Consider the following 15,584-nt stretch of genomic DNA (forward strand, 5'->3'; position numbering starts at 1 on the left):
TAAGAAAAAAATACAGAGTCTGGCTATGTAGCTCTGGCTGGAACTTGAGGCAGTCCTCCTGCTTCTGCCATCCCAATTGCAGATACCCTCCACCACACCAGGCTACCTTGAACTTTTAAGAAGTATTAATTTCTTTCTACTCCATGTTAAACAAACAAATTAAGTCTATTGAGTGGCTCTGTGGGTGATGTGTGGCTTTGCTTATATTTTTTTAAAGATTTTTATTACTTGTTGAAAGCCAGCAGGAAGAAGGCATTGTGCAATGGAAATAAAAGAAGTTAATCACAGTCCCTACCTTCCAGGAATTTAGTCTAGAACGTTTGAGGGTAGACTCAATGCTGTAGAAGCAGCTAAAGACCCTTCAAGAGGGTGTGTTACAAAAGCAAGGGGCCATTTCAGGCGGGGAAAATTTAGGGTTGGGCAAGTACTGCGTCATCTAGAGTTTTGTGCTTAGACTGTGGATATACTCTTTGACTTGGGGCAAGAAAATTAGGCATGTAAATTAGTGCCCCAGATTTGTTTTCCATCTTGAAGCCCTAGGACCCAGAGCGACCACCGGAGTTTTGAGTCTTAAGGAACCCAGGTTCTAGAACTGGTGCGATCTCAGACTTGCTCTTTGATTTGGGGCAAGAAAATTAGGCTTGTAAATTAGTGCTCCAGATTTGGTTTCCATCACGCAGCCATTAGGTTTCCAAGGACAATGCTCTTCCATGACTTCGGATCTTAGTTTCTTGTCCCTCTACCGCACCTGCTCTGCAGCTGGCCAGCGAGCGAACGGGGTGCGGCCCCTTTAAAGGAGGACGCCCGGGGTCTCTCGGGGTTGCGGAGCAGGGGCGGAGCGCTCAGCACCCGGCCTTGCCCCCCGCAGCCGGGGACGCCTCTGCGTCACAGCGCCCGCAGCCAATCAGGGAGGAGCCTGACTGGACGCATTACTAAGGCGACGGCCCGACGCCTCCCGGCTTCGGGATGAATTAGCGGCGGGTTGTGACCACCCCACCTCCCCCGAGTGGCAGGCTCGCCTCAGTGTCCCTGCGACGTCGCGCGCCTTCCCCGGCCGAGTCTCAGGTGCGCGGCCCGCGGTGTCAGGTGCGGGTTTCGGCGCGGGGAACATGGCGGCAACGGGGGAGTCCCCGAGTGGGCGGAGGGGAGCTGCTGCGGCCTTGTTGCTTCCCCCACACACGGGCCTCGGGAACTGGACCCCGGGGACGGTCACTCGCGCGAGTCCAGGTCTCGATGTGGGCGGAAGGCGCGGGAGGGCGACCCTGGCGAGGCGGAGGTTTGGGAGCAGAGCGGGCTGAGGGGTGATGAGCCCCGGGTGCCGGGTCGGTACTCTGTCCACACCTCGGCGGCCCTGGGAGCCACTGGGTCTCCACGCAACACCCAAGCCTGTCCAGGCCAGATTCCCTGTGCAGAAAGCTCCCCAGAGGCCGCCACCTGCCGAGCTAGGAGGAGTGCTGTCCAGGTCACGGGCTGGGGCTGCAGTGTGCGCCCTCCAGGCGCCAGAGGTGTGCCCTAGGTCCAAGGCGTCTTTGTGGCAGTGCCCCAGAAGGGAGGACAGGCCTCACAAAAGGCCAATGTCGCGGCTGATTTTTCTTTTCTTTTCTTTTTTTGAGACAGGGTCTTGCTAATCCTGGCCCTCGTTGCCCCAGCCTTTTTATTGGTGAGATTAGAGTCATGCTTCAAACCACGCCCACCTGGCAAATTTGGTCTTTTAAGTTACATCTCAGCATCTAAGACATATTTGAAGAGAAGATATAAAAAGATAAGGTGCTTCCCTGTGGTTGCCGAGCTGTTCTTGTGTTCTGGTTCTTTCTGGAAGCGTTCGTTGTCATTGACGTTCACTTACTGTATTCGTTGAATGGCTGTGGACAGGGCTGGGTTTTGCCATTCAGTTTAAGCTCTAGAAAAATACTGAAAATATGTTGGTGAAGGTATTACCAAGATAAATGCTACTCATTCATATTGCCAAAGAAACACTGTGTCACAAAAAGTGTAAATAGGTGGGAGTGTGGTGGTGAAAGCCTTACATTCCATCAGAGGCAGGTGGATCTCTGAATTTCACACAAGCCTAGTCTACATAGTAAGTTCCAGGCCAACTAAGGTTACACAGTGAGAACCTGTCTCCAAAACAAGACAAACAAAACACAAAACAGGTATAAATGGCTGGACTACTTAATTAGAGACGAAAGGCTTTTTGCAAAACTTATGTTTATGTTTGAATTGGTAAAAGAATTGAGAACTCACTGAAGCACTTTGTATTTTAGTCATCAGTAGTTACTGCCACATGAGTGCGTAGTATACGTATATCTGGTACTGTGATCTTGAGATTTCTATATTTAAAGTGAACAAATGGTGGTGATTCATCTGTTCCCACCAGAGCTAAAGACTGGCAACTGCTGACAAGGACTTCCAAACTGGGTCTGGGGGAGGGTCAGTTTGGCCTGGGGTTGAGGTTATTTGTAGACTATATCTACACTGTGGTAGTCAGGGGCTGGAGAGATGGCTCAGCGGTTAAGAACACTGGTGGTTCTTGCAGAAGAGCCAGGTTTGAATCCTAGCACCCACATGGCAGCTAACAACTCTTAACTCCAGTTCCAGGGGATCCGACAGCCTTTTCGGTCCTCCGTGGGCATTGCACGACACAGGTGCATTTACCTACATGCAGTTATGACACTCATACACATAAAATAAATATAATAAATAAAAAATATGGTAGTCAACATAACATCCTTGGGTGTGCTTTGTCTCTGAAATGGAAATAGCGTTTCTTATCCAGGCAATCTTCATTAAGCTTTTGTAATGGGGAGGGGGCAGTGTATGTAAAAAACTTAAAACACTGATAAAGTTGACATTTATTAGCATACACTGCTCTGACAAAGCACTGTGTCAAGGGCCTTTAAGTGACAATGCAGTCACCTAACACCATTGTAAAGTGGCTACTGTTACAGGTGAGGAAACTTGGGCACATTGAAGTTTAAGTATTTGTCATAAACCACATGGCTAGCCTTGTGATCCCTGCTTGCTTTTCGTTTCTTCTCCCCTCCCCACTTTCTTGTACTGGGGATTGAACCTATGACCTTGTACATGCTAAGCAAATACTCCATCACTGAACTATATCCCAGCCCTCTTTCTGTTTTTTGTTTTGAGACAGGGCCTTAATAAATTGCCAAGTCTGGCCTTGAAATCACTCCATAGCCCAGGCAGGCCTTGAATTTGAGATCCTTCTGCCTCAGCCTCCTAAATAGCTGAGATTATAAGCCTGTACCACGAGGTCCTGCTCCTGTGTTCTTAACTATTACGCACCCATACTGTCACTATATACATTTAAATATATTATGTGCTAAGGGGAAATAGTGAATGGATTTTTAAGGCAATTTTGTTTGTGATCTTTTGGTTGTATAAATAATTGTGACTCGTTCTCGAAGCATCCTTAGTAATTTGTGTCGTGATGACTACAGTTACTTTAAGTGGTATATTCCACCTTTTTTTTGAGGATCTCACTCTGTAGCCTAGGATGGCCTCAAACTTTCAGAAGTTCTTTTGTTTCTCAGTTTTCTGAGTGCTGTGATTATAGATACATGCCACCATGCCCATCTTTGATGCCCAGTATTTTTTTAAAAAAAGGCTATTTTAAAACAAAGAGTTGTGATTAATACCTATCAGGAAGCACAAATCAATAATTAAGATTTTTTTTTTGAGGCAGGGTCTCCCTATAGCCTCAAGTGGCCTGGAACTCCCTATGTAGTCCAGGCTGGCCTTGATCTCACAGAGACACAGAGATCTACCTGCCTCTGTGTCCTGAGTGCTGGGATTAAAGGCATGCATCACCTCACCTCGCCCAGCTTATATTATATAATTTATATTATATCTTGAGACAGGGTCTCTCACTGATCGGCTAGACTGGCTGACTGACAAGTACCTGTGATCCTTCTGTCTCTGCCTCCCAGTGCTGAGATTACTGGTACAAGCTACCATTGTTATAACCCCTCCCTCATTTTTTTTTTTTTTTAAGATAGAGTTGTACTATGCAGCCCTGGTTGGCCTGGAACTCACTGGAACCAGGCTAACCTTGAACATACCGAGATCCACCTACTTCTGCTTCCTGTGTTCTGGAATTAAAGGCATATGCCACCACACCTGACTCTGCCTAGGTTTTTACATGTGTGCTGGGAATCAGAATTCAAGTCCTCATGCTTTTGTGGCAAGCACTTTATATACTGAGCCATTCCCCAGCCCTCATTAAATTCCTTGAAACAATAATTAGATGGATGACTTTATAAAAACAACTGATTTTAGTCAGGTTCATTGCTTTGATAAAGGTAAACTAATTTTCTCAGTCTTTATTTGTAGAAAAAAATATGACATAAATAAAAGTGTCTGTGGTAATCATTCTTGTATTGAACCTTTCTTGATTATTTCTGATAAGTCTTTGGGATATAAAGTTTAATTTCTGACTAATCTTTGAGGAGTTCAAGGAGAGACCCAAGTCCAATTTGAAGACTAGATGAACAAATAGATGATTAACTTACATATATAACTCAGATAGTGTGGGTACAGAGAGCTGTGGGAATACATGTGCTGGGCTGGGCTAGGCCAAGGAAGGAAGGGTACAAAGTAGAGGGTAAGGGAGAACTAGCTTCTGGTGGCATATAGGAGGAAACTGACAAGCCAGGATAAGTGAGAGAGCGTGTGTGTCCAGGGGGTAGCCCGGTAGCCCAGTTTTCTGGGCCTTATAAGGAGACAAACAAGTTGGGTCCAGGTTGTTAATTCTCAGCTAAGACTGTGACTTTATTCTGTGGGCTATAAGGTCTTAAGGGTCTTAAGTAGATGAGTAATATGATCAACTTTCAGTTTTGTTCTTTTTATTTATATGTTTTTTTTGCTTTTTTTTTTTTTTTTTTTTTTTTTTATTTTTTTTTTTTTTTTTTTTTTTTTTTTTTTTTTTTTGAGACAGTGTCTTGCTCTAGCCTAGGCTGGCCTGGAACTCACGGTGTAGTTGACCTCTTACCACAAGGCAATCCTCCTGTGTAAGCTTATCAGTGCTGGGATTGGAGGCACATATGAGCCACCACTCGTGGTTATACTCTTGAGAGATGTCTTTGGTGAAAGAATGTAAGGCAGAGGCCAATAAAGTTTCATACTCTAGACAAATTTGTGTATCCCTGGGGATCCCCTGGGGCAGAGCTGACAGGGGCAGATTCCACACGTTTGTTTTTTTTTTTTTTAATTTTATTTATTTTATGTGTATGAGTGTATTGCCTGCATGTATGTGAGTGCACCCGTGTCGTGCAGTGCCATGGAAGTCAGAAGAGGGCTTTGGATTCCCCTGGAAATGGAGTTAAGGGTGGTTTGTAGCCGCCATGTGGGTTCTGGGAATCGAACCCGGGTCCTCTGCAAGAGCAGTCAGTGCTCTTAACTGCTGAGCCATCTCTCCAGCCCCACGTTTTTTTTTAAAATTTTTTTATTTATTATTTTTATTATTTTATGTGTATGCGTGTATTGTCTGCATGTAAGTAAGTGCACCCATGTCATGCAATGCCCGTGGGGGATAGAAAAGGCTGTTGGATACCCTGGAACTGGAGTCACAGACAGTTGTTAGCTGCCATTGGGTGTTGGGATTTGAATCGGGGTCTTCTGCAAGAACAGCCAGTATTCTTAACCGCTGAGCCATCTTTCCAGCCCCAAGATTCCATACATGTTTTGAAAACAGAATATATGGTAGATTGTGTGTAAAGAGCACCAGGATGTGGCAGGCAGAGGTGGAACACTTGTACAAACCAAAAATAGCTTATTGTATAATCTATTGCATAGCTAATGGTTGGAACTTAGAGGTACTGTTCACTAGTTAAGGAAAAGGGATAGAGGCAGGCAGGGTTCTTGTGATGGTTCCAAGGGTGTGGGAAGACTCATTTAAGCTATATTTTGGGGAAATCGAATACTGTTAGAATGATGGGCATTAGAATATATTATTCTTATATTAGATTTTTTTGTTGTTGTTTGTTTTGTTGTTGTTTTGAGACAAGGCCTCAGGTAGCCCAGGCTGGCACTGAACTCTATGTAGCCAAGGCTGATCTGAAACCTCTGATCCTCCTGCTTCCACCTCTTAAATGATAGGATTACAGGGTGTTACTAACACCCTCAGCTTACATTAGGTTCTTATGTATTTGTATGGAAGTGATTTTAATGAGGAAATAATCACTGATGAAATTATCTGGTCGTAAAATGGAATCACCCAAATATTTCTAGCACTAGAATTACTAACATGACGTGAATGCAGGGCAATCATTTATAAGTTGAAAAGGAAAACTTGCCAAAGTTACAGGATTTCATTTATTCAGAACACAGTGCAGAGCTATTCAAAATAGCAACACAAATCATAGAACTGGTTGGTTGATTAGGCAAAGATTCCTTTGAAGGACTCAGAAAGCAACAACCTTAAAAAATGATTGATACGTTTGCCTTCAGAATCTAAAATCACTGTTAAGAGAATGAAGAGTAAAATACAGACTGGAAGAGGAACTTCGTCATGTGAAACTGCTATATCCTTCCAGAATGGCTAAATTCAAGATGATCATTGCTAGTGCTGGCCTAGATGTAGACCAACTGGATAGTAAAATGGTATACATGGTGACTTTGAAATGCTGTGGCTTTGCCCACACCTATCCATGATCTAGCTGTTCAATTGTAGGTGTACTCAAGAGAAACAGACATACCTACTGAAAAGCACATAAACTAATATTCCTACCATCTGCATTCATAATAACCACAGATGTGCAGCAGCAACAGAGGAGATTAATAAATTGTGATATATTTATAAAATGAAGCATTGCAAGAGCATTAAAAAACGAATTACAGATACAGAAACATAGCAGATCTCATAGGCATAAGAAGGCATATAGAAGGTTGCATAGTGCATGATTTCATTGAAATGAAGTTCAGAAACAGCTACTTGTGGATGATAGATGTGAGAATAATGGTTATTCCAGGTTGCTGATTGTAATGACAGGGAAGGGCATGTGGGAACTCTTCTGGAAGGCTGGGAATACTCTGTATATTGGCACAGGTAAGTGACTATGTAAAAATTTAAATTGTACACATAAGATTTGTGTACTGTGTTTATATGTGTGTGTGATGTGTGATATACATACATACATACATACACACATATATATGCATATATATATATTATTCTAAGAAAAACAAAAAAACGGGTGCTAGGCAGTGCTAGGTCCACTAACTTCATGAGGAAGCTAAGAAGAACACTGAGAAAGAAAGTATTTTTCCTTTCTTTTTTGAAAGTTTGGTTTTTTTTGTTTTGTTTTGTTTTTGAGACCTTTGAAACATGGTCTCATGCAATTCAAACTGGCCTAGAATTCCCTTTTAGCTGAGAGTGATGACCTTGAACTCTTCATCTTCCTGTCTGTATCTCCCAAATGTTGGGACACCACACCCACATGGCTTGCTGGCTTTCTTCCCCTCCCTTACTCCTTCCCTCCCTCCCTCCTTTTTTCATGGTGGAAACAGGGTCCCTATGTAACCTAGGCTGGTCTTCAACTTGATGAGCCCCCTGCCCCTGCTTCTGAGTGTGGGATTATGGGTGAACACCACCATGCCAGGACAGAGAAGTGCTTTAGTAGAATTTGAAAGGAATACAAGTCTCCAGAAAGAAGGTAAAATGATGAAATTTGGATTTTCTTTTTCCTAAAATGACTTTTATATGGTTGTTTGCCAAAGGAAAATGTGAAAACATGTAATATCATTCTGCTTTGTAGTTCAGGTGCAGAAATAGGCCTCAAGCTCTCTACCCATGTATTACTTTTCCCTTAACACTAGTGCATATTTGCAGGTATAACCTAAATTTTGATCAATATATGGAGAGTCAATTTTTTTTTACTCATTTTCTGGAAAAATCTAATCAACTCATCATTCTGGAATGTGGTCCTTGTTTAAGGGAAACTGCTTTGTCCTCCCACTCCCTTTGCTGACTCTGATGTTACAAGGTTTAGAATAACAGAGCTAAGAAAAGTCTTTAGTGAGATTGTGAGCTTCAGGTTAGCCTGAAGGAATGCTCAAAAAAAAAAAAAAAAGTGTGAGAGGAGAAACTCACGAGGCCCCACTCCTAGTTGAGCTTCTGGCAGTTGATGGCTCTTAGGAGAGGGAGAGGTCATTTTCCTTTGGGTGTGTGACCACTGGTATGTCGCCTGTGCTCCAGTGGATGGATGTCCCAGTACACCCGTGTGCATACAGGCAGCACTAATGTCTCTCAGTGAATTATGAAAACAAAACAAAAAACCCAAAGGGGACATGAATTTGGGAGGGGAACATATGGGAAGGAGGATATGATCAAAGCACCTTGTATATATGTATGAAATTTTCCAAAGAATTATATATAAAGAATAATACACACACACACACACACACACACGTAAGAGTAGATAATTCCCTTGGAGAACTCAGAAATAGCAGGTTGGTGAACTGGTATCTGATCCTGATGTCACAAAGAACTGAAGTACTGTATAAAGAACAGGATAGAGAGAATGATGAGCAGAGAGAATGAGGTAGCAGCTATTTCTGGGCTCCCTGGGCAGGCAGTGTGGAAGGAGACTTCTCTACAGTAAAGTTCAGGTGGAAGGTCATTTTGATGTGGGGTTGGGTTGGTTTTTGTTGATGGTCAGTTTGACAGAATCTGGAATCACCTAGGAGACAAGCTTCTGGACATGCCTTGAAGGATTATCTAGTTAGGTTAATTGAGATGGGAAGAACCACCTTAACTGTGGGCAGCACCATTCCATGGGTTGGGATTCTGAACTGAATAAAAAGGAGACTGTGGCTGAACACTAGTACTGTTCCTCACTCTCTGCTTCCTGATTGGATGAGAAGTGATCAGCAGCCTCAGGTTCCTGCCTCCATGACTTCCTGCCATGATGGAGTGTTACTCTTTGTTGTGAGCCAGAATAAACCTTTCCTTAAATTGCTGCTTTCTTATTTTTAGTCTTCAAGATATTAGCTTTTACTTTATGTGTACAAATGTTTTGCCTACATGTATGTTTGTATACTGTGTGTGCTTGCTGCTCATGGAGGCCAGAAGAGGTTGTTGGATGCCCTGAAACTGGAGTTTCAGATGGTTGTGAGCTGCCATATGGGTGCTGGAACTGAGCTCAGGTCCTCTGCGAGAGCAGCCAGTGTGCTCTTAACTGCTGAGCCATCTTTCCAGCCCTTTAATTGGCTTCTTATAAGATACTTTATCCCAGCATTGAAAAAAAGTATCTTATACAGGTTCTTGCTATTTCTGCTATACTGCTGTAATACAAACACTTTCTTAGAATTATCTCCTCTATATCGTGTAGTGTTTAGTAAAGCTTTCCCTTTGTGAAGTTAAAGAGAAAAGCTAGAAACTAGGAGTAGCTTAAATACTGAAAAATTTTTTTTTAATTTGTCGAATCGGGTCTTGCTATATAGTCCAGCCTAACCTTGAATGTGTGCTAGGTTTTCCAGGCTGGCCTTGAACTTCTGATCCTCCTGACTTCACCTCCTGAGTGCTGAGATTACAGACATGTGGCACTTTGCCTGGTCTATATTCTCAACTGCTATGCTTGTTTTAACTCAGTGTAATTTAAAATACATAGCACTGTTGTGTAAAATACATGACTTTATACGTAAGGGATTATTTGAATAAGAAAATGCCCCGTATTACAAGTCATGTCTAAAGTTTCTGAGTATCCTTGTAGAGTGTGTCTTACTATAGCTACTTAGAGCCGTTCTTTCTGAGGTGGAATTTTTAAATGAGATGTCCTTTTGCCCTTTCATGTGTGTTGTAACTGTTTTCACATTCATTTGATAATCTTAATGTCTCATTATTTTCCTTTGAAATTTATATTGCACTTTCTCCCTGGATAGAGTCTTTCCATGTAGCCAGGCTGGCCTCAAACCAAGGAGCCTCAGCCTCACTGATGCTGAGATTACAGTGGGGAGCCACCACATCTGCCGAAACTTAAGGTGTTCAAAACCAAATGATTAGTGGAAGAATTATGTTTGTTTTCTCTAAAAATGGGAGAGAAGAGAAACAGGATTGAAATACTTCACAGTAGTCCAGAGTGACCTTATTTGCTAGCTTTCTTTATGACAGTAATGAAACCAACACAATTTAGTGTTTGTCTCTTTACAGCAGAGGTACACCGGAAATCAGACTCTTTGCTTTGCCACTGTGATGAAGAGTTCTTGACTGTTGAGTAGACTAAACAGGTAACGGAGTCTAATTTGGATGTGATGGTTCCCAAAGCTGTATTTCTTCCCTCCCTCCCTCCTTCCCTCCCTCCCTCCCTCCCTCTCTCTTTCTTTCTTTCAATATGTACTTTTTAAAAATATTTTATTATTTTTATTTTATGTATATAAGTGCTTTGCTTGCATGTATGTAAGTGCACCCGTGTTGTGCAATGCCGTGGAGGTTGGAAGAGGGTTTCAGATCCCTTGGAACTGGAGTTACAGACAATTGTTAGCTGCCAGGTTGGTGTTGGGAATTGAACCCAGGTCCTCTGCTAGAGCAGCCAGTGCTTTTAACTGCTGAGCCATCTCTCCAACCCTGGATCTTATATTCTTACTTTGAACTAAGAACTCTAAAATTATCTGATTTTCTCTTTGACAGATATTGTTTAGACTTCTGAAGGGCCTTTCTGCCCATGAATATTTAATAGCTCTTTACATTTCTAGGAGATGGGTAGGTGTTTACATTAGTTTTTCTCGACTGGTATAATAAATTACCACAATCATGGTGACTTTAAAAAACAAATTTATTAGCCAGGAGTAGTGGCTCATGCCTTTAATCCCAGCACTCTGGAGGCAGAGGCAGGCAGAACTCTATAAGTTCAAGGTCAGCCTGGTCTGCATAGTAAGTTCTAGGGCAGCTGGGGCTACAGGGAGACCCTGTCTCAAAAAATAAAAACAAAAAACAAAAAATTTACTTTCTCAGAGTTTTAGAGACAAGAACTCAGAAATCGGTTAATGAATCAAGGTCAAGAGAAGGTGAGGTATGCCCCCTCAAGCTGCAGAGAATTGCTCTTGACCTCTCACAGCCTTGGAGACCTGTATTTCTCCATTTTCTGCGTGTATGGTCCCAGCCCCTTTCTCTTTTGTTTGAAAATTTCCTGACCCCCCTCCCTTTTACAAGTATGTGTGTGTAATATTTTGAATGAGACATGTTCCCTATAGATGCCAGGTATTTGACTACTTTGTCCCCACTTGGTGGAGTGCATGGAACCTCTAGGAAGTGTAGCCTTGCTGGAGGAAGCAGGTCACTGGCCGTGGGCTTTCAGAGTTCATAGCCTTGTCTGTTTCCAGTTTACTCTCTCTGCTTCCTGCATGTGCTTGGAGCTCTCAACTTCCTGTGCCCTCTGTGTCCTGCTGCCATGCCTCTCCCAACATTATGGATTCCCTCTGGAGCTGTAAGCCCCCAAACCTCTTCCTTCTATATAAATTGCCTTGGTCATGATGTTTCATCACAGAAACAGAAAAATAACCAGTACAATGCGATTGTGTTGAGAGCCTTCTCTGATAATTCAAAATACTCCTCCCATCATAAAATAATAAACTTAATCACATTTATAATCTTTTTGTTTTTTTTCTGCATGGCATTTGTAGCTTTCAGGGCTTCCAATGTGACATACACATATATTTTAAATGAACTTACATTAATTGTATAAAATAATGGTTTTCTTTATGACATTTTTGTACATGCTGTACATGCTATATAACTTTTCTTGTTGATACAACAAAATACGGGACAAAAGCAATTTAAAGGAGGAAGGATTTATTTTGGCTCAATTGAAGTATGAAAGTGCACTCTTTATCATAATATGAAAGATATGGTTACAGAATCTTGAGACAGCTGGTCACAGTGTATCCAGTCAAAGAGAGATGAACACCAGTGTTCAGCTCACTTTCTCCTTTTTATTCTGGACAGGATCCTAGTCTATGGGGTGGTGCCGCCTGAAATTAAGGTAGATCTTCCTACTTCAATTAACCTAATCTAGACAATCCCTCACAGGCATGCCCAGAGGCATGTCTCCTAGGTGGTTCTAGAGATCCTGTCAAATTGACAATATTAACTATCACTTGGCTGTTTTCATAATACTAATTATGCCAATCCAAAGGGCATAGGTGGTCTTTGCACCATCTGATGTCATCTTTAATATCTTTAATGGCTTAAAATTTTTATTGTAGAGGCCTTTTATGTTTTTGGTTAGGTTTATTTTTAATTTTGTTTTGTTTTTCCCCTTGAGACTTTTATGAGTGGGATTATTTCCCTGATTGCTTTCTAACTGAGTTTGTTATTGGTGTATAAAAAGCTACTGATTCTTATAGAATTTGAAAATAGGTTAGTGTTTGTCAGAGGTCAAGGGAAGAGAGGGAATGTGGATATCAAAGGGCAACAGAATGAGTGCTTACAGTAAAATGTTCTGTATCTTGGCTGGCTATTTGAGTATCTTAGGTGTATTTGTGTTCTAGTTTTTGTTTTGTTTTGTTCTGTTTTGTTTTAAGACAGGATCTCCCTGTAGCCCCAGCTTGGAACTCACTATGTAGAACAGGTTGGCCTTGATCTCACAGAGATCTGCCTGCTTCTGCCTCCTAAGTGCTGAGATTAAAGGCCGGTATCACCCCACCCAGCTGTGTTTTAGTTTTTTGAAACAGTCTTTTTAGGTAGCCAGGGGGGAGCTGGAACTCACTAGCTTCAGACTGACAATTCTCCTGCCTCAGCCTCCCAAGTTCTAGGAGTATAGGCATTTAGCACTATGTCTACCTTGGCTGGGTCAATGACGTCATTGTAGTTGTAATGCTTTACTACAATTCTGCAAGATGCTGTTGCTGGGGAAACTCGGGGAAGGGTACATGGGATCTCTCTGTATATTTCTTCCAACTGTGACTCTAACCTGGCCCCGTGGCACAATGGAGAGTGTACTTCTACACAACTGTGACTCTACAATTACCTCAGAAGAAGGAATTGGTTCCCCTGGAACTGGAGTTATAGACCTTTGTTAGCTGCCATGTAGATTCTGGGAACTGATCCTGGGTCCTCTGTGAGAGCATCCAGTGCCCTTAAAAAAAATTAAGACTATTTCCTCTTTTTGAGACAGGGTCTCATTATATTGCCCAGGCTGGTCTCAAACCTGTGGTCTCCAGTGATCCTCCTGCCTTAGCCTCCCAAGGACTGGGACTACAGCAGGCACATGCCATCATATCTGGCCCTTAACCCCACTGAGCCATCTCTCTGGCCCCTCTTTTATTATTTTTAATTATGTGTATGTGTGTGGGTCTCTGTGTAGATATGTATATGTATATACTAGTGCCTGTGGAGGCCAGAGGCATCAGATTTTGGGAACTCAAGTCACAGGTAGTTGTAAACTGCCTGATGTGAATGCTGGGAATTGAACTAGGGTCCTATGCAAGAACAGTATACTCTCTTAACTGCTGAGCCATCTCTTCAGCCCTGTTTTACTCGTTTTAAATTTGGGTTATTTGCCTGTTATTGGGTTGTTGGAGTTCTTTATATACAGTGTTCTAGGTTGTTGGAGTTCTTTATATACAGTGTTCTAGTAAACTTGATTTGTAAAACTTTTTTCCCATTCTGTATTTTTCATATGAAATACAGTTGTCTTTCCTCAGTAGTCAGTCCTCCCTGGAAATGCTTTTAAATGTTTACCTGTATCTGTAACTCAATTAGTTCAGGAGGTTGTAGGGGTAGATTACTTGGCATTTTTCTGTGTAACGCATCATACCATCTGCAAATAGGGCATTCTGATTCTTTTCTGTATGACTTCTTTTTCTTACCTTCTTATGTTTGCTAGAGCTTCCAGTCCTGTGTGAAAATGAGATGGTAAATGATACTTGCCTCTTTCCTTCTTTCCTGATAATGCAGTGGGAGGAATTCATTATGCATTGGATCTTTTTCTTCCTTTTTTTTTAAAAAAAAAAAAAAAAACATGGTCTCAACTGTGTAGCCCCAGCTGGCCTGGAACTCTCTATATAGACCATACTGGCCTTGAACTCACAGAGATCTGCCTGCCTCTGCTCCTGAGTGTAGGGATTAAAAGTGTCTGCTACCATGCCCGGCCATGTATTGGATCTTTTATTTTATCAGTAAATGTAATAGTTGCTGTAGGTTTATTTTGTAATTTCTTACTGTCTAGTTGAAGAACTTCCCTTTATTTCTGCTTTTTATGAGTGCATTGTTCATTAGTGTGTTTATCAGAGTTTTTTTTTTTAATTTTTTTAAATTTTTTAAAAATTTTGGCTTACAGTGGCTGAGGTTTCAGTTCATGGAGTCTGGTTCCACGTTTTTGGGCCTGGGGAGTACATGACAGTGGAAGGGTGTTGTGAAGCAGCGCAGTTCAGCTTGTAGTCGTGAGGAAGTAGAGGGAGGAAATGCTTGTTCATGTGGGCTTCCTCCTGTTCCCTTTCATTGTGGGATGGTACTGCCCACATTCGGGACATGTCATTCCCCAGTAGTCAGTCCTCTCTAGACACCATCTTGCAGACATACCCAGTGCTGTGTTTACTAATGTTCTAGATGCTTCTCAGTCCAGTCAAGCTGACAGTCAAGATACACTATTATAGGAGGTCATGAATTTTTTTCAAAAACCCTTTTTGTGTGTCTGTTGGTATGATCATGTGCTTTTTGTTTTGTTTTGTTTTCTTGAACCTATCAATATTGTGCAGTACTTTAATTGTTAAATATTGAAGTAGTTTTGCATCCTGGATTAAACAGTTTTTATATTGTTGAATTCTTCCTGAAGTTTTCTTGTGTCTATTTGTACTTCCTTTATGCTCTTTTTATGGTTTCTGTATCAAGGTGATACTAGCTTCATGAAATGAATTGAGAAGTGCTTCCAATTCATCTTTTGTTTTTCCAGGAGATGTTGTATAGAATTGGTTTAATTCTTTAGACTTTTGATAGAATTTTCTGATGAAACAGTCTAGGCTAGGAGATTTCTTTTTTAAATTTATTTTTTTTATTGCTCTTTTAAAATTTCATACATTTCCCATTCAAATCCAGACCCCCTCCCCTATCTAAGCCTCCAGAGATTTTTTTTTTCAGAAGTCTTTTTGATCATTTAATTCACTCAATAGTTGTAAGGCTATTCAGAATTATTCATTTAATTTTGAGTGATTTCATATTATTTAGTGCTTTTGAGGATTATTACTACTAGGCAGGTTAGGTGTCATTACTGTTCCCTACCTGGTCTTAGCTGATACCTTATGCCTGGGTAATAGCGTTTTTACCTACCCCTGAGATCAGTGAAAGCCTTGGTTGCTTAGAGGCCTCTTCTGATATCATCTTAATGGAGAAGAATAGGAATGTGGTGGTTTGATTGAGCAATGTCCCTTATAAGCCCATGTATTTGAATACTTGGGCTTTAATTGGTGGTGCTGTTTGGGGAGGTTATGGAACCTCTAGGAGGTACAGCCTTGCCTGAAGCAGTGTGTCACTGAGTGCAGGCATTGAGGGTCTATAGCCAGCCGTGTCCCACTTCCTATATTTCTGTGTCTCTGTGTCTCTGTGTCTCTGTCTCTCTCTGTCTCTCTCTCTCTGT

The 15,584-nt window shown here is 41.8% G+C and overlaps 1 protein-coding gene across 6 annotated transcripts in view; it reads left to right on the forward strand.

Annotated features, from left to right (window-relative positions):
- The first annotated feature begins 906 nt into the window (after nt 1-906).
- Nucleotides 907-15,584, forward strand: part of Lclat1 (lysocardiolipin acyltransferase 1) — a 208,624-nt gene continuing 193,946 nt past the window's right edge. Inside the window, exons 1-2 of one of the 6 annotated variants that reach the window (XM_029554995.1) lie at nt 907-1,086; nt 10,166-10,242. The gene's annotated coding sequence lies outside the window, so the exon portion shown is untranslated. The remainder of the gene's footprint in view (nt 1,087-10,165; nt 10,243-15,584) is intronic. The other 5 variants (XM_008850947.3, XM_029554998.1, XM_029555000.1 and 2 more) reach the window with 5 other exon arrangements.

The sequence above is a fragment of the Nannospalax galili genome, unplaced genomic scaffold (assembly GCF_000622305.1).
Source record: "Nannospalax galili isolate Female #2095 unplaced genomic scaffold, S.galili_v1.0 scaffold1331, whole genome shotgun sequence".
Classification (NCBI taxonomy): Eukaryota; Metazoa; Chordata; class Mammalia; order Rodentia; family Spalacidae; genus Nannospalax; species Nannospalax galili.